The sequence below is a fragment of the Hemitrygon akajei genome, chromosome 1 (assembly GCF_048418815.1).
Source record: "Hemitrygon akajei chromosome 1, sHemAka1.3, whole genome shotgun sequence".
NCBI lineage: Eukaryota > Metazoa > Chordata > Chondrichthyes > Myliobatiformes > Dasyatidae > Hemitrygon > Hemitrygon akajei.
The window spans coordinates 110,057,959-110,082,287 of NC_133124.1; the positions used below are offsets into that span (position 1 = coordinate 110,057,959).

Sequence of the window (24,329 nt, forward strand, 5' to 3'; positions counted from 1 at the left end):
AATGTCCTGCTTCCACTCCTATTTCCTCCTCCTCCTTAACCTAAACTGGTTCTGAAGTCCTCATTTGGGAAACTTGCTCTCTGATTCAGCCTATCAAATCCCTTTCAATGTTCTGAGTTTCCATGGAGAATACAGTCTCAAACCCTGGAGAACAGGTCCACTCTGACCTGTTCGTGTTTACAAGGTAAACTGGCTGTCTGACCCTCATCCCTCCCCCATCCTTGGAACCAAGTCATCCCATCACTCCTCCATACTCTACCATTACTCCATTCCCTACTCCTCCTCAATCCTGGAGAGTCCCTCCCCATCACTTGACTCTTCCTCCATCCCTCATCCCAACGCCCACCCCCACGTTCTGGAGATAACCCTCCCCTATCACCCACACCTCTCCTGTTCTGGAGACACCCCTCTGTCCTCCACCTCTCCTCTGTTCTGGAGATAGTCATACCATGTTACCCTACCCACTTCTCCATCCTGAAAACAGTCTTCCCCCATCTCTCCACCCCTCTTCCATCCCTGTCTCAGCCCCCGCCACTGTCCCCATACCCTCTCAGTTACAAACTCCTCCTTCATCCCTGTGATACCTTCCCCTGTTCTGGCACCCTCCTTCATCCCATACCCCACCTCTTCCCTGTCCATTCGCATCTACACCCCTCTGCTGTTCTCCTCCCCCATCCTGACATCCTCCCCCTTCTCTTGCCTGGCATTGAGTGGGCTGGAGGAATGGTTGCTGCTCACTTTAAGTTGTTATTTATGCTTGTTGAGTCTGCATCAATGCTCTATTTGTGTACACAGGCTGTGGGCAACTGAGTCTTCTCTGACCAACCCTCAGAGCCACTCCCCAACCAAAACGTCTGATCTCTTCCCAGTGACTGATGAAGCACCACCCTTGTGTTGTACCACCCATCAGGACTGGAATCCCTTGGCCACAGTTGTAGTCTCCAGATCTTCATTAAGCAGGGTGAATGCTCCATGTGAAGAACCCTTGCACGCATTGTGGTTGCCAAGTATTTAACATCAATCCGTCACCAAATTTATTTGCTACAATCCATTCAAAACATAGAAGTTTTACTTTATAATATTTACTTGTACTATAAGATTGTTAAGCTGTCTACCTCCACAGGAATAGTGTAAAGATTATGTGAGTCAGGCACAAGATGAGACAGCAATGGCTCTGTTACACCAATGCTGCAACACATCCCTGTATATGATCTGGTGCTTGGTTTCTTCTCCCTGACACTGTGCATTTATTGGAATGTACATGACTGTCAGCAACATAAGACTTCAAGCTGGTGTGTTAAATCCTTTGCTTCGATTCATGCCAGACATGGTCAGTGTAAGAAATGAATTGCTTTCATATACAAATACAGGCAGTCATTGGTGAAATTCTCTGTTTGTAGCAGTTGGACAGTCGTTGATCATGTTGTCCAGGTGTAGGTGGGATCAGTCATTACTGTACAAGAACAGGTGAGACAAACCGTTGATCATACTGCCCAAGTGTAGGTAAGGCAGTCAATGATCCTGCTGTCCAGGTATAAGTGGAACAAATCATGACATGATCCTGCTGTCCAGGTGAAGATGGGGCAGTCATTGATCTTACCCTCCAGGTGTAGGTTGAATTGGAATTGGTTTATTATTGTCAGAAATACTGAGATAGAGATACAATAAAAAGCTTGAATTGCATACTATTTATACAGATCAAATCATTACTTTGAAGTAGTACTAAGTAAAACAATAACAATACAGAATAAAGCGTAATAACTACAGAGAAAGTGCAATGTGGGTAGACAATAAAGTGCAAGACCATAACAAGGTAAATTGTGAGTCAAGAGTTCTGTCCAGATTTACATGGGAATAGTCAATCCTGTTATCCTGGTGTAGGTGGGGACAGTCGATACTGTTGTCCAGGTGTAATTGGGTCATTTGTTGATCCTACTGTCCATTTGTCACAGTATCTTAGGCTCCAGGTCATTCATTTCTACATATATATATATATATATATATATATATATATATATACACACACACATATCAAATAACATAATGAAGTAGGCATATTCAGATACTACACAGGAATGCTTGCGTAGAGGAAGATTTTCATCCCTCAGTGCACATGCTATCATTCAGCTCCCAATAATTGTAACCTGTAAATGCTTGCAGTAAAAGTAACCTCATGGTGGTATATGATAACATTTATTTGTTCATTTATTTATGTGGCGATGCAGTGCAGAACATGCCCTTCCTACCCAATGAGCTGTGCCACCCAGTAACCCACCTATTTAACACTAGCCTAATCACTGGACAGTTTACAATGACCAATTAGCCTACTAACTAGTCTGTCTTTGGACCATGGAAGGAAACCAGAGCACTTGGAGGAAACCCATATGGTCATGGGGAGAACATTTTAATTCCTTACAGATGGCACTTGAATTGAATTCTGAACTCCAATACCCCAAGCTGCAATAGTGCTGCACTAACCACTACGCTACCATGTACTTTGATAATAAATTCACGTTGAACTTTGAACTTGTATCATACCCCCTCACCAGTGGCAGATTATAACAGCCTTTTATGAACCCTTCCATCTTTGAAACTGTGGAGGATGAACTATGTTAAGTTCAAGCTCATTGGAAAATTCTATCATATTCTAAACCATTATGGGCCCTTGTAACCCACCAGATCATTAGTGAACCCTCCTCAGTCCAGCAACCCAAGTTCACTTCTGTCTGTGTGGAATTTGCACTTTTTCTCCATTACCATATGGACTTCCCTCTGTTGTTTTGATTCCCAACACATCCCAAATACGCAAGCTGCTGTGTAAGTAAGTGGTAGAACTTGGAGGAAGTTCATGGGTACTGTTCAGTAGTCTCTAATTAACTCTACCAAATACTTACTCCCTTGCTGTTTCTTCATCCAGCCTGATACCAATTCCAACATCATTGTCCACATTGACTTCATCTCTTAATACCAGCACTATCCCTGCTAAATGTCAAATAGAAGCATAGAAAACCTGGAACACAATACAGGCCTTTCAGCCCACAATGCTGTGCTGAACATGTACTTACTTTAGAAATTACCTAGGGTTACCCCTAGCCCTCCATTTTTCTAAGCTCCATGTACCTATCCAGGAGTTTCTTAAAAGACCCTATCATATCCGCCTCCACCACCATCGCCAGCAGTCTATTCCACGCACTCACCACTCTCTGCATAAAAAAACTTACCCCTGACATCTCCTCTGTACCTACTTCTGGGCACCTTAAAACTATGCCCTCGCAAGTTAGCCATTTCAGCCCTGGAAAAAGCCTCTGACTATCCACATAATCAAAGCCTCTCATCATCTCATACACCTCTAACGGGTGACTTCTCATCCTCCGCCGCTCTAAGGAGAAAAGGCCGAGTTCACTCAACCTATTCTCATAAGGCATGCTCCCCAATCCAGGCAACATCCTTGTAAATCTCTTCTGCACCTTTTCTATAGTTTCCACATCTTTCCTGTAGTGAGGTGACCAGAACTGAGCGCAGTACCCCAAGTGGGGTCTGACTAGGGTCCAAATATTCTTGAAATTTCTGCTCCTTGTCTTGGTCACCAAGAGACCACACTCCAATATGGCAATTTAGATCATGCCTATTTACTTCTGTCTGGTCAATCAATTCAAGATTGGTGACAAAAGCAAAATGACAGGGACTGAACTTTACTCCCAAATGATTTGATTTGGCAGAACATAATTAAAAACAAAGAGAGTAATTGCGCAAAATATCAGCAATAATGTGTTCTGCAACAACTTGTATTTTTAAAAACCATGAACATTAAACATTGCAAGTAAGATGGCATCCACCACCAAGCCACTTGAGGAGACATAATGGAGCAGGTGACTGAACAGGGTCTTCTGGTAAGATGGAGGTGCCCTCAGTTGCAGTGGCTACTGTGGGGCCAACCAACTGTGTTATTGTTTTTTAAAAACTTATATTTACTGATTGTGAGATCCTGCTGAGCATTAAGAATGTGAAGTACTATCCCATCAGAGAGTTGCTCATTGGCAAAGAAACTGAAGGAGCTGGACTCATTGCGGGCCATGCTGCTGCCTGCGCCGGATTAGTGTCCGAATTAGAGTGCAAAGGCGGTGTGCAGTCTAACAGTCTTAGTCGTTTTTCTTGTGATCGCAACATCCATTGGGCATTGGTAAGGTGGAATACTGCAAGTACAATTCACTGGTTTATTGGTGAGCAGTAGGGGTGGATGGCAGGGAAGCTACGTGACCTTGGTTGTGGCGAGGATTAGGCCTCAAGCTGCGGTGTTGCCAGTTTGTAGCCATCCAGGGGGGAAGTGTCAGAGTCAGTGTGCTCCTCGGTGTTGCTCTCCGTTATTCACTTACCAGAAGATTAGCTCTTTTGTGTTTGACTGCCGACTGCTGCAACATTCATGGACTCAGGGACTTGGACTATATTTTCTTGTGCTATATGTGCCTTGTTCTATGTATGACTGTTGGTACTATGTTTTGCACCTTGGCCCCGGTTTCATATGGCTGTATTCAAGTATGGTTGAATGACAATTAAACTTGAACTTGAAAGCTGGACCAAAGAGCTAAATATTAAAGAAGAGAGATTTTTGCTTTCACAAAAATAGTTGTTCTTTTGAGTAGAAATAGGAAAACCATGAATGACTACCTAAGGAAAGAGGGAGAGAAGCAAAGAGATCTAGAAAGGAAATTCAAAAGCTTTGCAACTAAAGGCATAGCTACCAAAGTTGAGCAATTAAGTTATGATCTGGTGGAGCTTTGAGCAGTACTTGCTCAGGGGGATTGACCCTCGATCAGAGTGAGGTTTGCTGAGTCTAGCTTGAACTATAGTAACACCAGCAGTGAGGAGACGTCTGGGATGTATAAACTCCGTACATCCACTAGAAGTCCTGCTTCAAGGGCAGCAGGTGAATTTGAAAGCCAATAAAGTGGTCACTTACAAGGGTGAAAAATGAACGGACACACAGAGTGAGAGGAGAGAAAGTAGGAGCAATGTAATGACTGTTCACAGCAGCAAGTTATCAGTGATCTACTTTCTTCGGAACTGCCTGTCTGGATGTGGTAGATTTAGAGCAATTTCAATTGTCTACTGTCTGGAAAAGGGGTTTTTATTTGGGGAAAGAAGAGAATGGAACTTGTGCAAAACCTCTTCTGAAGTTGCTGCAAGTTAAAAGTTGCTCCTGATGTTTAGATGTTTCTGATAGCTTCTGAACAATAATCAAATCACGGCGCCTTTGAAGAATAATGGCAATTTTATTTTAGATTCCAATCAGGCAGGTGTTTTAGAATGCAGGTTCACAGACATCATCACATCAACAGAGACAGAGGCATCAGAAATACCCTTTGTTTCACTAATGCTGGGCTGGTGCGTGCTGTGTGTGTGCACCAGTGATGCTCGGATAAGGTTGCACCCTTTGTTGGTGTTCAGCAACATGGAATGCAACAATCTATCAGCACTGTGACTAGTTTATAGTCTGTGTACAGGAACTGCTCCTTAGGTGATAACTGTTACAAAGTTTAGTTCATACCTTTAAATGCAGGTTTTTGTATGCAAAGCCATGGAACCAGGTGCTTAAATTCCATTGGGTAAAGGACTTATTTTAATATTTTTGTCTTTGTTTATTATTTCTTAATTTCTCAAAAGCATTTTAAAGTATTAGGGAAGTAAAGTGTTTCTCTTTATATGCTGTCTTATTTCATTTCTCTATAATGAATCTAAGATTATGAGCACATCAAAACTGTGCAGCTTTGTGTACCCAAGGGTTCTCAAAAATATATTGTGTCTAGTAGCTCAGGCTGCCAAACAGAAGGCTCAATTTATGTGATGTGGCTCTGCCTTAGGAAGTTGCTTATCTTTTATCTCATAAATAAAGAGCATTGGGGAGAGAACCTGTTTCAGTCAACACGTGTTCTTCTATTAGACTTCAATGAAAGGGCCAGTTTTCTGCTCCAGGCACAGTTTTAGCTGACGGGATCTGTCTGTTGGCTCGCAGACTTCCACTAGCACACACTGATGCCAATTCTCGGGTCCTCCTGTGAAGAGTTATTTATAGCTGCCTGCCTGGCTTAGCTCATGCAGAGGGAACCAAACTAAATGGAAAAGCACAAAGTCTGCTTGGCAGATTAAAAAGGGTGCTTGTGCTCTCTGGAAGCAAGGGACCACATGGCATTGTTTCAAATTTAAGTAAAATCACAGTTTTCAATATTTGACAGACTTTAGAGTTGAGCTGATGTGAGTGGAGTGGTGGACAAGGCTAACAAAGGATAAGGACAATAAGCACAGTATCAACAGAGGAAAGCAATACTGCATGTGTCTGTCGATATGGCATCAAATCCATGAAGATGGGTGGGTGAGGTCCCCCAGATATTGTCACAGTTGCCAAACTCTGACGTTGACACTTTGTGGAATGTGCCAAGCAAGAGGCCACTGACCCTAAGCTCAGACCCAGATTATGTGGCACAGTGATGCTGCTCAGTCCTGTTAACATATTGGCAGATGTTTCAGGTAGGCAGAATAGGACATGGTAGGGAGCTGATAGTGTGGGAGACGGTTGGAGCCATTGACCAGCAGAAGTCACAGTCCCTTGAGCCTTCTCAGCCACTCATGGGTGATCTGCTATGTATTTTCACCTCCCCCGATAAAAGCGTAAGATATAAGAGCAGAATTAGGCCATTTGGCCCATTGCATCTGCTCTGCCATTTCATCATGCCTGATCCAATTTTCCTCTTAGCCTCAATCTCCTGCCCTTTCCCTGTGTCCCTTCATGCCCTGACCAATCAAGAATCTATCAACCTGTGCCTTAAATATACATAAAGGTATGGCCTCCATAGCTGCCTGTGGCAAAAAGTTCCACAGATTCACCACTCTGTGGTTAAAGAAATTCTTCCTCATCTCTGTTCTAAAAGGATGCCCCTCTTTTCTGAGGCTGTGTCCTCTGACTCTCCCATCATAGGAGGCATCCTCTCCACATCCACTCTATCAAAAGGCCTTTCACCATTCAATAGGTTTAATGGCCTCTCTACTTCTCCAAACTACCCGCCCCTCCACCTATCTTCACATTGACTGCAAATTCTGCAACAAAGCTATCAATTCCACCATCCAAATCATTGATATATAATGTAAAAAGAATCAGTCCCAACACAGACTCCTGTGGAACACCATTAGTCATCAGAGGCCAGCCAGTAAAGGCTTCCTTCATTCCCACTCTTTGCCTCTCGCCAACCATCCTCTGTTTTTATTCATACTAGAATCTTTCCTGTAATACCATGGGCTCATAGCTTGTTAAGCAGCCTCATGTGTGGCACCTTGTCAAGGGTCTTCTGAAAGTCCAAGTACACAAAATCAATCAATTCTCCTTTTTCTACACTGCATGTTATTTCTATAAAAAATTCCAACAAATTTTCCCTTGAGGAAACCATGCTGACTATGGCTTATTTTATCACATGCCTCCAAGTACCCTGAGACCTCATCCTTAATAATCAATTCCAATATCTTAACCACTGAGGTCAGACTAACTGGCCTATAGTTTCTTTTGCCTCTCTCCCTTCCTGAAAAGTAGAGTGGAATTTGCAATTTTCCAGTCTCCCAGACCCATTGCAGAACCTAGTGATTCTTGAAAGATCATCACTAATGCTTCCACAATCTCTTCTGCCACTTCTTTCAGAACTCTGGGGTATAGACCATCTGATCCAGGTGACTTATCTACCCTCAGACACTTCAGTTTCCCTAGGAACTCTGTCTTGTTATGGTAACTCCACACACTTCATTCCACTTGACACTTGGAACTTCCAGCATTCTGCTGGCATCTTCCACAGTGAATTCTGATGCAAAATACTTATTCAGTTTGTCCACCGTTTTGTTGTCTCCCATTATTATATCTCCAGCATCGTTTTCCAGCTGTCCAATGACCACTCTAGCCTCTCTTTTACACTTCATGTATCTTAAAAAACTTTTGGTATCCTCTTTAATTTTGGCTAGCTTACTTTCGTATTCTATCTTTACCCGAGTTACTTTTTTAGTTGCCTTCTGTTGGTTTTTAAAACCCTCCCAATCCACTAACTTGCCACAAATTTTTGCTCTATTATATTACCTCTCTTTGGTTTTTATGTTGGCTGATGAAAAGTACATGTCCGCTGATGAAAGGTATATAGAGACTCTGCTTCCACTGCCCTTTCAGCAATAGCCATCTCATTTGTTTTAAACAGTGATCCCTGGTTCTAAGTTACCCCACAAGAGGAACCAATCTTCCCACATTTTCCCTGTGAAGGCAGCTCATCGTCTTAGGCATCTCAACCAACTCCCCTCTCACTTTTCTCAACTCCAGTGAATGCAAGCCCAGCCCATCCAACATCTCCTTGTAAGGTTTCCTGCCTGTTCCCAGCAGTAGGTATGACACAAGGAAGGGCTGGGATATTGATATTCCTTGTGATTTCAAATGAGGTTTAGAACCAGCTTGCCATGGTGGTAAAAACCTGAACAGTTTTTCCCTGGATCTGATTTTCCATTGGAAATAAGATAGGTCAGAATATCACAGATCTTTAAAGAATCAGAATCTTTGTTCTGATCAGCAGTGATCTTGAACAGAACATTATTCCATGTAAAGGACACTGAGGGTGTGGTGAACTACATATACCTGTCTGGACTGCTCCTGTGGCTCCTCCCACAGACCCCTGTATAAAGGCGACTGAGGCCTGTTGCCCAGCCTCATTCCCCAGGATGTAGTGTTGTTCGTTCTTCCAGTCAATAAAAGCCGATACCTCGCTTCTTATGTCTCAGAGTGAGTTATTGATGGTGCATCAGAGGGACTTTTGCACAATGCTGTAACATGTATGAAAGTGATTGAGTTTAATTAAATGATCTAACAATTGAAGGTTAATCAGTTCAGCATTGTTGCATTAAGTTGATAGAGCCTAACTATGCTGCCACTCCTGTCTACAGTCAGAGGTGGTGTCTGAACTGTTCACACTCGCCCACCTGTCTGCTCAGTTGCCACATTCAGTCTCGTGAAGGTTGCTGCCCCATTTTTAGCATTTACAGTAAACTAGAAGAGAAGGTATGTGGTGTTAATTTGACTTTGTTAGTTATTGACTTCTACAACAATTCTGAGAAGATACGGTAGACTAATACTCCTATACTCTTTTGTTCCAAAGGACTGCACTGATTGAAGGTAAACTTCTCTAAAATCCCCATTGCGAATTATCAGGTCATTGCCTGTCTCTGTGATGCGAAGTGTCATCTGCTTTCCTTGCTACAAGCTTCCCTAGGGCATCTTATGCATTGCCAACACATTATAAATGTTATTTTATAGAAGTCCAGGTAATGACATGAATTCCTTAGAGTGCATGTTTTGATTGCCCAGTTCCAACTTTAATTTGCTCTCTCCTCTATCCTTGCCCATCTCTTTCTATTTACTGATCAGCTAGAGTGCACCAGCTATCTTTGCCCTCTCCCAGCCAGCAGCAGAACTGCTTGTGCCATTCAGATCCTCCCACTCCCATCCTGTTAGGCACTCATGTTGTTCCCTCCATCCTAACCACTCTGCAACATGTTTGGTTTCTAATTTGAATGAAAGCTCATAACCTACAATATTAACTCATTTTCTCTCTTAAAAGATGCTGCCTAACCTGCTGAGCATTTCTAAAAATTTCCGTCTTTATTTCAGGTTTCCAGTTTTTTGCTTTTCACTGTTTCATAGCCTTCTTGTCACAGATTTAAAAGCCAGGCCGATCTCCAAGTCCAAAGTTCACAAGTTAGAGCCACACTCCAGATATTTCAGCAGATAATCTAGACCGACATTCAACTGTGATAGAGACAGAGTGCTGCAGGGAGGGGCAGTACTAATGGAGTATCAGACTGTGAGATAAGCTGTACAGAGGGAGCCTCATCCTGGGAGGGAAGATTCCATGGAGCTGTCACACTATGAGATGAGCAGTACTGAAGGAGGGGTGGTAAGGAGCACCACACTGTGGGAGGGTGGGGGCAGTACTGAAGGAGCAGCACACTGTACGAGGGGCAATACCATGGGAATGCTGAATTGTAGGAGGGGCAGGAGTATTGCACTGTAGGTGGGCTCTAATAATCTGCATCCCAGAGAAATGAGAGAAGTAGCAATGGAAATAATTAATGTGTCATGGTTATCTCGCAGCGTTCTGTAGATTATTGAATGGCTCCTGCAGATTGGGGGATGGTCAATGTAATCTCAATGCTGGAAAAAAGGAGGGAGGAGGGCTGAGTACCACAGACTAGTTAGTATGGACAAAATTGCACAAAGTCAGCATGGATTTATGATAAGGAAATTGTACAGATGTAGATTATGAGGTCTGAGGATTTCCCATCTTCCAGTTCTTTCAATTTCCCCCCATTCCACCCCCTTCAATTTCTCCAGTTTTATTTTGCTAATTTCCTTTAATTCTTCCTTTTCATAGACACTCCGCTCCAGCATTTTTGGGAAGTTATTTGTGTCCAAATCTCTCAAATAAAACCAAACTATTTATTTAATTACCTTACAAATTCTTAAACTCCACATTATAAATTTTCCCCTTTCTGACTGTAGTCCTCACGAATATTTTATTTTATATTATTGCAGAAGATTTTTGTTTTGTATTTCTGACAAGCTTATTTTTATATTCTACTCCCTCATTTTGAGCAGTCAAGGACCAAGGATCCTCATGCTGATGAGGATGTTCCATCAACTCATAAGAGCATCGGGAACATCCTTGAAATGTTCCCTCATTCTTCTCAGTGATCCCATATTGTGACTGATTAGGAATCTGGTGTTGGGCCTGTGAACAACTTAGCCAACCTGTTACACCTCACTGACTGCACAAAGTTTGAACAGTCCTTGCAGATGAGGCAAAACATCACCTGCAAATCTGTTGGGGTCATCTATTGTATCCAGTGCTCCCAATGCAGCCTCCTCTACAACGTGAGATCCAAAATACTGTAAATATGGAGGACCTCTTTGTTGAGCACTTCTGCTCCGTCCATAAAAAGTGGTATTTCCCAGTGCCCAACCATTTTAATTCCTAACCCCATTCCCATTCCGATATGTCACTCCATGGCTCCTATTCTGCCACACTCAGGGTGGAACCTCATGTTTCATTTAGATAGCCTTCAGCCTGATGGCATGAACATTGATTTTTCCTTCCGTTAATATTTTTCCCTCCCCTTTCTCTCTTCATATTAAAGAATGTCATGTGCTTTAATAATGGGTTTTAGATTGTTCCCATAGAAAGACTGTGTGTGGAAATGAACCAAAGCTCAGACTACAATTAGCTGGAGAAACTCAGTGGGTCAATTAGCATCTTTGGAAGAAAAGGAATTGACGACATTTAAAGTTGAAGCCCTGCTTAAAAACTTGCCCTATCACCACATTCCACCATTTTACTAAAATTGCATTTATTGATGGCATCACCAGCCTGATTCAGAATATTTCTGTGGATTTCAGTGTGTGTTTGGTATTTTTGTTGGAAATGTTGATGCAGATGAATAAATGATGTATGGAAATCTGTCATTGAGCCTGAGTGAAGTAAAGTTGGCAGAGTACAGCTGTTTGTAGCACATTTTAGGCAGACAGACTGAAGGAGTAAACAAGAGAAAAACCTTTCTGTGGACAAGTTCTGGCTGACAGTGGGGAATGAAAATTGATGGCTGCTGAGGGGGGAGAATGCCTTTTTGAGGTTAGAGTTAAGGATACATTCTTTGGGACATTGCACAGGCAACCAGGAATGTGCACAGATATGGCAAAGATAAAATAATTATTTCAAACTTTGGTTAGTCTGTAAGAACATTAGCAGTTTGTGTATGGTAGTGTGGCTTCTGACAAACCATTGATATTTTCTATGAGTCACTAATATTGTAGTCATATTCAGACTTAAAGTTGCAAAATTAGTCTCTTGTGCATCATCAGTTATGAAAGACAATGAGGTATACTTTAAAGAGCTGCACAATTTTGAATGCTTAATTTCTGCCTCTGATATTATCCACTTTATAGAAGGACAAGTCAGTGCTCCTTGGCATTGCTTTGAGTTCAGCATGCGCAATGTGCTGTGTGTAAGTAAGCAGAGTTAGAGGGCAGGTGATAATTTAGATAGAGCACACAGATGTAATTCATTTACCACTTTGTTATTATATTTTTGTGTCCACCTTTATAATGGAAAATAGTCCTGTGAACCAGCACACTGTGGTTATTTGCCCGCCTGGTAGGCAAGTGTAATTACAGCCTAGTGCGTTTATATTGGCAACTTCCATTGTAAATGTTGCTTTTGGAACTTAGAGTGGAAAGTTAAAGAGTATACAGGCACGGAAGATTTTTAATCTGTGAAGGTAAGGTGCGTTATTAAAAAGCCAGTTCACTTATGAAGACTTGGAGGAAACTTGATGTCATCAGTTTTTAAGTCCCTTCTGCAGTGATGACCGTACCTTTCACCAGCGAGTTCTGTTTGGATCATTTGTGTTTTGTAGTTTATTTGAAGAATATACATTTCTGTACAAATATGATAAACCTACTCTACACTGAACGGACTGATATGACTATTTGCTTCATGCTGTAGAGACAGTTTTTCAGAATCCACTAGATCACCATTGTTTCCTAGAGTACATTGATTTTTAAAAAAAATTATTGTATGTTCTGGCAAGCTGATGCATCTTGATTTTTCCAATGTTGATCACCAAACAGATATGCTGGAAGAGTATATTTGTTCTGAGAGTGGCATTCAGTACCAGCATGAAATTATGCAGAACAGATCTAAATCTAGGAAAAAGAGACTTGTTAAAACTTGGATGAGCCACATTGATGAAAAGATCTCTGCTGATTCAAGAACACTTTGAATCAAACTGAGCATACGCCCAATCCTAGGAACTTGGCTGAACGTTAATAACATGTAGCATGCTGCTTCTTTATACTGTTTGACCATGTGAAGATTCAGTCCTTCTCTTCTATATGTAGAAGCAAGTGGCAGATAGCATTTGTATTTTTATTAGTCCTTGTCCCCTGTTTCTCAGAAAGTGATAATGTGAATAGAGTCTGCTTCCTTTCATGAGGATGTCTGTACACAAAAAAAGTGGGTAATTGGGGTACTCTCACCCAGCAGAAATCCAGAGCTGAATTCATATCAGTTATGTAGAATAACACTACAAGGTTCTGTATGGGAGCTTTATAAGGCAAAATGTTGACACTGAACCATATTAGGAAGTATTTTGGTAGGTTTAGGAGAAGGCAAAGAGAGAGAGAGGAAATTTCGGAATTTGAAGCTGTTGTTACGGTGATTAAAATAGTGGGCAATTGTGAAGGCAGAATTAGAGCATTGTAGTGCTAGAGGAGTCTGAAGAGAATGAGGAGAGGATAAGGTTATGAAGCATTTAAATAAAAGGTGAATGTTTTTAATTTAAAACTTGTATCCTGTGGATATTAGCAAAAACCTAAACTGATCCTGCCCCATTTTCTCAATACTCCCCCAAATAATGATAATGCCTCCCTACAGCATTACCAGAGTATAGCCAATTGACCAGTTGTTCAACAACTGCAGCTAAATAGGTCGCATTTCGGTGGATGTGTCCTGTCTGAGTTAATTCCTTCCCTTTTTAACAAATCTCATTGATCGTGCCATTTGAAGTTACGACTTCACCAGAGTTTATAACGGGACTAAAGAATGTTTGTTACCACAGTAACTGTGTGCAATTCATACATGTTTAAAAAAATAATCTGACAGACAATTAACCATGGAGTTCTTCACAATTATAAACATGTTTTGTTGCAAAGAATCCAGTACTTGTTCAGTAAGTTAATGGGTCAGCAATTCTGGTAATCCAGATATCAAGAATTAAAATCCCACTATCATTTGTTGCCAAATTCAGTTGATCAAGGGTAACATAGGCCGGTACTGAAACAAACATCACCATGATAACTCTTGGACTGATAGAAAAACCCAGCTGAGTCAAAGTGAAGAGGATCTAACTCCTGTCCCTGGCCTGCTATGAATCAAGTGCATTGTCATTCACTTTCTTATTATTTACAGTGTTCCATCCTGTTCTTAACTGACATTATGGCTTGCAGCTTTTGAAGGTGTTGGTTCTATTATTCCCTATAACCAAATCATAAAACCATATACCTTTACAATTTCACTCTGAATATTAACCAGCTGAAATTTCACCCTTATTTTTTCTATTTGTAGGCTGCATTTATATGGCTATTTTGAATTATTTTCTGGCTGTGTTAATGCTGGTATTGTGATTACATGGGAAGAGTATTTTTCTTACATATCTGTCAGCTTGTTTTATTTCTGATGTTTATACATTTATGACTGTGATTATACAAATGGCTACAGTGTGCAGCATCTACGGAATGCACTGCATTTACTCACCCATGCTACTGATAGCACCTCACAAGTCTAGGACTTCTACAAGAAGGACAAGGCATCAGGTGCAGGAAATACCAGCACCCTGTATAGCAGGGCTTCCCAACTTAGGGCCTACGGATCCCTTGGTTAATGATAGGAGTCCATGGCATAAAAAAGGTTGGGAAGCTATGGGTTCCTCTCTTAGCCACACATATTCTGATTTGGGAATAAATTGCTGGTCCCCAAGAACTCCCTCCTCAGCAAAATTGTGGGAGTAGCTTCACACCACCCTCTACAGCATTGAAGAGAGAGTTCACCAGCCATCTTCTGAAGGACATTAGGGGTAGTCAGTAAAAGCTGGACATACCAGAAAGGCTCCCAACCCAGAATTAGCTTTTCAAAAAGAATTGCTTCAAACTTTCAGTCTCCAGTGATTGCTTCTTTCTGCAGAAATCTTGCCTGACCTACTGAGGGTTTAGATATTTCTTCTAATCTTAAACCTGTATGTCTCACCATATGACCTAGAACATAGAGGACTATAGATGATTAAAAATAGGAGCAAAACTAGGCTGTTTGGCCAGTCAAATCTACTCTGACATTTCATTATGGCTGATCCATTTTTCCTCTCAGCCCCAATCTCCTGCCTTCTCCCTGTATTCCTTGATGCCCTGACCAACCAAGAATCTATCAACCTCTGCCTTAAGTATACATAAAGACTTGGCCTCAACAACTGCCTACAGCAAAGAATATTACAGATTCACCACCTTCTGGCTAAAGAAGTTCCTCCTCGTCTCCATTCTAAAAGGACGCCCCTCTATTCTGAGACTGTGTCCTCTGGTCTTAGATGCTGCCATCATCAGCCCTCATTCTTCTGAATTCTAGTGTATACAGGCCCAGAGCCATCAAATGCTCTTCATATGACAAGCCATTCAGTCCTGACATAATTCTCGTGTATCTCCTTTGAACTCTCTCCAGTTTTAGCGTATCCTTTCTAAGATAAAGGGCACAGACCTGCTTACAATACTCCAAAGTGAAACCTCACCAGTGCTTTATGAAGTCTCAACATTACATCCTTGTTTTTATATTCTAGTCCTTTTGAAATTAATGCTAACATCGCATTTGCCTTCCTCACCACAGACTCAACCTGCAAATTAACATTTAGAGAATCCTGCACAAGGACTCCCAAGATACTATGAGTCTCAGTTTTTTGTATTTTCTCTCCATTTAGAGAATAGTCAGCCCTTTCATTTCTTCTGTCAAAGCGCATATCCATACATTTCCCGACACTGAATTTCATCTGCCATTTCTTTACCCATTCTCCCAATATATCCAAATTCTTCTGTAGCCTTTCTACTTCCTCAAAACCATCTGTCCCTCCACCTATCTTCATATCGTCAAACTTTGCAACAAAGCCATCAATTCCATCATCCAAATTATTGACGTATAACATAAAGAGAATTGGTCCCAACACAGATTTTCCCTTGAGGAAACCATGCTGACAATTTGATTACGTGCCTCCAAGTACCCTGAGACCTCCCCCTTAATAATCGACTCCAACATCTTCCAAACCACTGAGGTCAGAATAACTTGGCTATAGTTTCCTTTCTTCTGCCTCTCTCTCTTCTTGAAGAATGGAATGACATTTGCAATTTTTCAGTCTTGCAGAACCTTTCCAGAATTTAGTGATTCTTGGAAGATCATTCTCGGGGCCTGACAGAATATTCCCCAGGCTGCTCCATGAGGCGAGGGAAGAGATTGCTGAGCCTCTGGCTAGGATCTTTATGTCCTCGTTGTCCACAGGAATGGTACTGGAGGATTGGAGGGAAGTGAATGTTGTCCCCTTGTTCAAAAAAGGTAGTAGGGATAGTCCGGGTAATTATAGACCAGTGAGCCTTCCGTCTATGGTGGGAAAGCTGTTGGAAAAGATTCTTAGAGATAGGATCTATGGGCATTTAGAGAATCAGAGCCTGATCAGGGACAGTCAGCATGGCTTTGTGAAGGGCAGATCGTGCCTAACAAGCCTGATAGAGTTCTTTGGGGAGGTGACCAGGCATATAGATGAGGGTAGTGCAGTAGATGTGATCTACATGGATTTTAGTAAGGCATTTGACAAGGTTCCACATGGCAGGCTTATTCAGAAAGTCAGAAGGCATGGGATCCAGGGAAGTTTGGCCAGGTGGATTCAGAATTGGCTTGCCTGCAGAAGGCAGAGGGTTGTGGTGGAGGGAGTACATTCAGATTGGAGGGTTGTGACTAGTGGTGTCCCACAAGGATCAGTTCTGGGACCTCTACTTTTTGTGATTTTTATTAGCGACCTGGATGTGGGGGTAGAAGGGTGGGTTGGCAAGTTTGCAGACGATTCAAAGGTTGGTGGCATTGTAGATAGTGTAGAGGATTGTCGAAGATTGCAGAGAGACATTGATAGGATGCAGAAGTGGGCTGAGCAGTGGCAGATGGAGTTCAACCCGGAGAAGTGTGAGGTGGTACACTTTGGAAGGACAAACTCCAAGGCAGAGTACAAAGTAAATGGTAGGATACTTGGTAGTGTGAAGGAGCAGAGGGATCTGGGGGTACATGTCCACAGATCCCTGAAAGTTGCCTCACAGGTAGATAGGGTAGTTAAGAAGCTTATGGGGTGTTGGCTTTCATAAGTCGAGGGATAGAGTTTAAGAGACGCGATGTAATGATGCAGCTCTATAAAACTCTAGTTAGGCCACACTTGGAGTACTGTGTCCAGTTCTGGTTGCCTCACTATAGGAAGGATGTGGAAGCATTGGAAAGTGTACAGATGAGATTTACCAAGATGCTGCCTGGTTTAGAGAGTATGGATTATGATCAGAGATTAAGGGAGCTAGGGCTTTACACTTTGGAGAGAAGGAGGATGAGAGGAGACATGGTAGAGGTGTACAAGATATTAAGAGGAATAGACAGAGTGGACAGCCAGCGCCTCTTCCCCAGGGCACCACTGCTCAGTACAAGAGGACATGGCTTTAAGTTAAGGGGAGGGAAGTTCAAGGGGGATATTAGAGGAAGGTTTTTCACTCAGAGAGTGGTTGGTGCGTGGAATGCACTGCCTGAGTCAGTGGTGGAGGCAGATACACTAGTGAAATTTAAGAGACTACTAGACAGGTATATGGAGGAATTTAAGGTGGGGGGTTTATGTGAGGCAGGGTTTAAGGGTCAGCATAACATTGTGGGCCGAAGGGCCTGTAATGTGCTGTACTGTTCTATGTTCTATCATTACTAATACCTACGCAATCTCTTCAGCCACCTCTTTCAGAACCCTGGGGTGTACACCATGTGGTCCAGGTGACTTATCTACCTTCAGATCTTTCAGTTTCCTCAGAACTTTCTCTCTCGTTATGGTAACTTCACACACTTCATGACCACTGACACCTGGAACTTCCACCATACTGCTAGTGCCTTCCACAGTGAAGACTGGTGCAAAATACTTATTCAGTTCATCTGCCATTTCTTCTCCCCCATTACTACCTCTCCAGCATCATTTTCCAGCAGTCCAATATCCTCTCTCACTTTTACACTTTATGTATCTGAAAAACTTTTGGTGCCCTCTTTAATATTACTGGCTAGCTTTCTTCTGTATTCCATCTTTACCTTCTTAATGATTTTTTTTAGTTGCCTTCTGTTGGGTTTTAAAAACTCTCCATCCTCGAACTTCCCACTAACATTTGCTCTATTATATGCCCTCTCTTTTGGCTTTTATGTTGGCTTTGACTTCCTTTGTTAGCCACAGTTGTTTCATCTTGCCTTCAGAATACAACTTCCTTTTTGGGATGTACGTTTGTATATCTCCTGTGCCTTCTGAATAGCTTCCAGAAATTCCAGCCATTGCTGCTGTACCATCATCCCTGCCAGTGTCCTTTTCCAATCAATTCTAGCCAACTCCTCTGTAATTCCCTGTGTCTCACTGATCCATCTGACTTTAGCTTCTCCTTCTCAAATTTCAGGGCGAATTCGATCATATTTTGTTCACTTGCCCTGAAGGTTTCTTTTACCTTAAGCTTTCTAATTAATTCTGGTTCATTGCACAACATCCAATCCAGAATAGTTTATCCCTTAGTGGGCTCAACCATGAGCTGCTCTAAAAAGTCATCTCATCAGCACTCTAGAAATTCTCTCTTTTGGAATCCAGCACCAACTTGATTTTCCCAATCTACCTGCATATTGAAATCTCTCATGACTATTGTAACATTGCACTTTTGGCATGGATTTTCTATCTTCCATTGTAATTTGGAGGCCACATCCTTGCTGGTGTTTGGGGGGTCTGTATGTAACTCATTTCACAGTCTTTTTACTGTTACGAAACCAGCAACAATAGATGTGGAATGAAGTCGGAAAATTATGGAAAAACAACAAGATTTATTAACACTCACGCAGAAACATAGAAAGTTAAACAAGCGACTAACTTAAACAGAAGTTAACAACACTATACGTCTATAGCTCCTAAACAGTTAAACTTAGAAACAATTCTTAACAAAGTCTTACTCAAGTACAGTTTCAAAATGGCAGTTCAAAAAGTTTCAGTGATTCACGGGGTAGTTGAGAGGAGAGACTTTTAAACTCAAAATGTGGCAAAGAGGCGATTCTTGAAGGAACGAAGATTCAAAATACAGCGGAGAAGTGATCTTGGAGATACACAATACCACAGGGAAGCGATTTTGCAGAGATACACAAATACAGCAGTCTTGCAGAGGTATACAAATACAGCGGAGAAGCAGTCTTGCAGAGGCAAAGCAACAGTTACAGAAGTTCAAACAACACACACAAAATGCTGGTGGAACACAGCAGGCCAGGCAGCATCTATAAGGAGAAGCAGTGTCAACGTTTCGGGCCGAGACCCTTCGTCAGGACTAACTGAAAGGAAAGATAGTAAGAGATTTGAAAGTAGTGGGGGGAGGGGGAAATGCAAAATGAGCTGGAAAGGTGATTGGCGAAAGTGATACAGAGCTGGAGAAGGGAAAGGATCATGGGACGGGAGGCCTCAGGAGAAAGAAAGGAGCACCAGAGGGAGATGGAGAACAGGCAAACAACTAAATATGTCAGGGATAGGGTAAGAAGGGGAGGAGGGGCATTAACGGAAGTTAGAAAAGTCAATGTTCATGCCATCAGGTTGGAGGCTACCCAGCCAGTATATAAGGTGTTGTTCCTCCAACCTGTGTTTGGATTCATTTTCACAATAGAGGAGGCCATGGATAGACATATCAGAATGGGAATGGGACGTGGAATTAAAATGTGTGGCCACTGGGAGAGCCTGCTTTCTCTGGCGAACTGAGCATAGGTGTTCAGCGAAACGGTCTCCCAGTCTGCGTCGGGTCTCACCAATACATAAAAGGCCACACCGGGAGCAATGGACGCAGTATACCACACCAGCCGACTCACAGGTGAAGTGTCGCCTCACTGGAAGGACTGTCTGGGGCCCTGAATGGTGGTGAGGGAGGAAGTGTAAGGGCAGGTGTAGCACTTGTTCCATTTACAAGGATAAGTGCCAGGAGGGAGATCGGTGGGAAGGGATGGGGGGAATGAGTGGACAAGGGAGTCGCGTAGGGAGCGATCCCTGCGCAAAGCAGAAAGAGGTGGGGAGGGAACGATGTTCTTGGTAGTGGGATCCCATTGGAGGTGGCGGAAGTTATGGAGAATTATATGTTGGACCTGGAGGCTGGTGGGTTGGTAGGTGAGGACAAGGGGAACCCTATCCCGAGTGGGGTGGCGGGCGGATGGGGTGAGGGCAGATGTGCGGGAAATGGGAGAGATGCATTTGAGATGCGTTACAGAAGTTTACAGCAGCGCAAAGTACCTTTCCCAACAACCACGGAGTTCGGACACTGAGTAAATGAAGTAGTGGTTGCAGCCACTCCCAGCCGTGACGTAATGTTCCGAAGAGTTCCTGAAGAGTCCACAAAGAGCGAGATTTCACAGCATAACTGACGGGGCTGTCCCTTTCACGGGAATGGCCACTGCACAACACCCGAGACCATGCAGGGGTTAACCAAAAGTGGGTGTCACAAATCCACGTATGGATTTCTCGAAATGTCAGCCACAATTCGAAATGCACAGCGTGCTGCCAACTAACCCACTCCTGTTGGGTTCATTGCAATCTTCACTCTCACTCTTTTCCCGTTGACTCAATGACTCCTGTCCACGCCGACTGCAACTTCTTCCAACACAACTGCCCCAAAACAATTGGTGTTGCTCTTATATACCGTTGGGATATATCATCATGTGAGACTCACAGAAACAAAATCATGGATTCCCAGTAGATCACGTAATGTCCCAGGAATTGAAACTAAGAGCTTCCAACAATACAAGACCATAGGTATGTCATACTCAGTAAACAAAATTAAAATCACGTTGACGCTTACAAGAATCAAAACTGTGGCCATGTAACATTACCCTTGTAGTTCCTTAGCTCCATCCACAATGATTCAATACCTTCTAACCCTATGTCACCTCTTTCTAATGATTTGATTTCATTTTTTACCAACAGAGCAACACCACCCCCTCTGCCCTCCTGCCCGTCCTTTTGATGCAATGTGTATGCATGGGCATTAAGCTGCCAGCTGTAATCTTATTTCAACCATGATTCAATGATGCCTACAACATCATACATGCCAATCTACAACTGTGCTACAAACTTATCTACCTTATTCCACCTTCAGTCCTGTATGCACCCTTTTCAATTTTGGCTTTCTTTTACCTTGAAGCTCATCCTGTTGACTGCAATTTTGCCCTATCACAGCCTCTCCTCACTACACATTGCCTCTGTTTGTAAACCAGCTACCTCATCTTTAGCCCTATATCTAGCTTGTTGGAATTTCATCTATTTTGGTGTGATCTGCTCTCATTCTTCTAAGTCTAGAGACCCTTCAGTAGATGCATAGTGGAGAGCATCCTGACTGGATGCATCACCTCCTGGTATGGAAGCACCAATGCCCTTGAACAGAAAATGTTACAAAAAGTCATGGATACAGCCCAGTCTATCATGGGTAAAACCGTCCCCACCATTAAACACATCTACATAAAGCACTGTCTCAGGAAAGCAACATCCATAATTAGGGAGTCCCCCTCCCCCCCCCACTACACTTGTCATTCTCTCTTCTTGCTGCTGCCATCAGGAGTAAGTTACAGGGCAACTTCACTTGCCCCATCACTGAACTGTTCCCACAACCTATGGAAACGACGAGGAAATCTGCAGATGCTGGAAATTCAAGCAACACACACAAAATGCTGGTGGAACGCAGCAGGCCAGGCGACATCTATAGGAAGAAGCACAGTCAACATTTCGGGCCGAGACCCTTCGTCAGGACTAACTGAAAGAAAAGATAATAAGAGATTTGAAATTAGGAGGGAGAGGGGGAAATCCGAAATGATAGGAGATGACCGGAGGGGGTGGGGTGAAGCTAAGAGCTGGAAAGGTGATTGGCAAAAGGAATACAGAGCTGGAGAATCATGGGACGGGAGGCCTAGGGAGAAAGAAAGGGGGAGGGGAGCACCAGAGAGAGATGGAGAACAGGCAAAGAGTGATTGTGAGAGGGACAGAGAGAGAAAAAAAGGAGAGGAGGGAAATAAATAAATAAGGGATGGGGTAAGAAGGGGAGGAGGGGCATTAATGGAAGTTAGAGAAATCAGTGTTCATGCCATCAGGTTGGAGGCTATCCAGACTCTTTGTCTGTTCTCCATCTCACTCTGGTGCTCCCCTCCCCCTTTCTTTCTCCCTAGGCCTCCCATCCCATGATCCTTTCCCTTCTCCAGCTCTGTATTCCTTTTGCCAATCACCTTTCCAGCTCTTAGCTTCACCCCTCCCCCTCCTGTCTTCTCCTATCATTTTGGATTTCCCCCTCTCCCTCCTACTTTAAAATCTCTTACTATCTTTTCTTTCAGTTAGTCTTGACGAAGGGTCTCGGCCCGAAACGTCGACTGTACTTCTTCCTATAGATGCTGCCTGGCCTGCTGCGTTCCACCAGCATTTTGTGTGTGTTCCCACAACCTATGGACTCATTTTCAAGGACTCTTTGTCTCATGTTCTCAATATTTATTGCTTATTTGTTTATTATTATTATTATTATTATTATTATTATTATTATTATTATTATTATTATCACAAGCTGGTAAAATCTGAGTTATAGGCATAGTCAAGCATGCTTATTTGTCAATTGCTAGGAACCTTCAAACTTTTCTAGTGGTGTTTAGTATTCTGGAGATTTGTATAGATATTGCTGTGTAGCCCTAATTGTTTAATACTATTGTTTAGTGCCTTTGAAATCATACCAGTTGTAGGCATGGACAATGTATACTTTGTTCATGTTCCAAAATCTTTCAATTTCTTTTAATTCAGCATATTATTAATATTACAATATTTATTTTTTCCTTTCCTTTTGTATTTGCACAATTTGTTGTCTTTTGCACATTGGTTGAGTGCCCTGTGTGGTCTTTCTCATGGTGACATGTATGTACTTTGATAGTAAATTTACATTGAACTTAGAATGTTTGAACTTTGATCCATTGTAGATATTGTATTTAGTCTCCCCAGTCACTTACTGTGAAAAGCTGGGAGCCCAAGCCTGGATCCTGTTGACCCTCCACTAGTCATTGTGAAACAGATCCATTTACCCTAATCTCTATTTCCTATCTGTCAATTTTCAATGCAATCGAATATATTACATCCAGTCCTATGTCATTTAATTTAGCACTAGTCTTTTACATGGGATCTTATCAAAAATATTAAAGTTAATTTGCATTAGTCTCCTCTGTTCCACTAGTTAGATCCTTAAAAGCCACTGTGATGTATCACCATATCAGTGCAGTGTCTTGCCACAGCACTTTGACTGAACACAAGTGTAACCACCTGACCAGGGTGGTTGGAAGTTTTCATTGTAAAGGAAAGCATGGAAATACAGGTATGTGATGGAAGCATTTGGCCTGAGGTATTGAGAGGTTGTCAAGGAGTTACAGAGGAAAAACAAACTCCCTGACTGACATTCTCTCTTTACTACTTAATGCCTGGATAAAACTCATGTTTGGCAGAGAATAGAAATTTCAACTCTGGCTAATTTTCATTTGGCAGTTGATCTTTTTTGAGCATAACAAGACTGCTGTAATTTGTTAAACACCAGGCTTTTAAGATCTTGCCTCATTCTTGTTGCTGATTCATCCTGATAGAGATCAGACCAGTTTCCCCAATTCCCATTTGAGGTTTGCTGTAGTATCCCACTGCCAACCTGGTTGAGATAAGCTAACTCGACATAGAGCAGGAATTAGACTGGCTCCATCCAGGTCTGTATGAGCCAGTGTGTAAACAGCAAATGGAATCCTTGAGTCATCTGGGAGCTCAGTGTTAAGCTTTCAACAACTGTTTCATTCAGAAGGTATAACAAAGTTCTGGATTGTGCATAGAAGTTTATTTTAAGTTTAATAATTTAAGATTGTCCATTTGAAATGTTGCATCTCTTTTAAAAATGGTAATTGCAGCAATCATGAAGCAGTTTGAAATCTCGGCTGAGATTAGCTATATGTCTTACTGTTAGGATTAGCATTAGGACTAAAATGACTCAACATAATGAGAATATAATATTTTTTGGTGTGAAGCCAAAATCTTGAAGCACAAAAAAAAAGCAAGCTAGAAAATTGCTTTTCCGATCTAGTAATATCAAACAAGCTCCCCATGGCACCTTGGGGCACACGTAGTGTGTACAGGGCAGTACTTCAAAAGATGAAATGGCTCTGTCTGTGTGCCAGTAGATTTCAGCCTTAAAAGGAGAGTGCCTTTTATTGATATTTACAGATGGAATTAAGCAGTTTAGAAATGAAACCAATGCAGCATTTACATCGTTCAACATTCCACTAATGCATCAATAATGAGCTGCTTCCACTCTTTCAAAGTATGAGCAATCCCTTCACAGCATTTTTTGAATTATAGAAGAGGTTTCAAAGTAGTTAAACACTTAAATACTGTGTATT

At 42.2% G+C, this 24,329-nt stretch overlaps 1 protein-coding gene across 1 annotated transcript in view; it reads left to right on the forward strand.

Moving 5' to 3' along the window:
- The window catches only part of bbs9 (Bardet-Biedl syndrome 9), a 372,439-nt gene that overhangs the window by 330,531 nt on the left and 17,579 nt on the right, over window positions 1-24,329 (forward strand). The gene's annotated exons all lie outside the window — the stretch shown is intronic.